We start from the raw sequence: 606 nt of genomic DNA, 5'->3' as shown, positions 1-606 counted from the left end.
CCTTACACGGCTGAGAAGAAAAGGCACCCAATTGTTCATCCCTTTGAAAAAGTTAATACAACACGGGTAGAACTATTGGCTAAATGGAAGAGTTCAAGGAAAACAAAGTAAGTTTCAGTTTTATTTGACAAAAAAAGAAATGGAATTCCGTTTAGTTGTTTATAAGTGTTTTAAAAGCTGTAAATATGTTGTGTTCGTTTTTAGGCCTCTAACAATTCTAGGTAACAAAGTTGATGCCAAGTGGTTCACAACACTTGAGACGCCAGGAAAATCAATAACAGCAGCTGTAAGTTTTCTAACAGTTTTAATTTGTTTTATAAGTTTTTTATAAGGCTTATATAAGTTTTAGAATTGACTTTTCAGTTTACTTTTTTGAGAACATTATAAAAACCGTTTAAAAGACTTATATGTAAATTTGTGAGAACCTAACTTTATAAAAACCGTATAAAAGCCTTATAAAAAACTAACAATAATTTTAGCGCTTTCTCTAATATTGTTGATCTGACTTTAATTTTGTTTTTGTTGAGTTTAGCATATTGATCCAGCGGTCCAGCTATATAAGCAAAGAAAAGAAAGTCATCCTGATATTTATGTCAACAAAGATGT

At 30.4% G+C, this 606-nt stretch overlaps 1 protein-coding gene and 1 long non-coding RNA gene across 2 annotated transcripts in view; both read left to right on the top strand.

Moving 5' to 3' along the window:
* Positions 1 to 606, top strand: part of LOC111832665 — a 9,508-nt gene that overhangs the window by 551 nt on the left and 8,351 nt on the right. The window lies entirely within an intron of this gene.
* LOC111832666 lies at positions 14 to 589 on the top strand. The gene is made up of 3 exons (XR_002835567.1): positions 14 to 107; positions 205 to 286; positions 533 to 589. It is a non-coding gene; the product is annotated as an uncharacterized LOC111832666 (long non-coding RNA).

The sequence above is a fragment of the Capsella rubella genome, unplaced genomic scaffold (assembly GCF_000375325.1).
Source record: "Capsella rubella cultivar Monte Gargano unplaced genomic scaffold, Caprub1_0 scaffold_1, whole genome shotgun sequence".
Classification (NCBI taxonomy): domain Eukaryota; kingdom Viridiplantae; phylum Streptophyta; class Magnoliopsida; order Brassicales; family Brassicaceae; genus Capsella; species Capsella rubella.
This window is presented reverse-complemented; position numbering and strand designations above follow the sequence as displayed.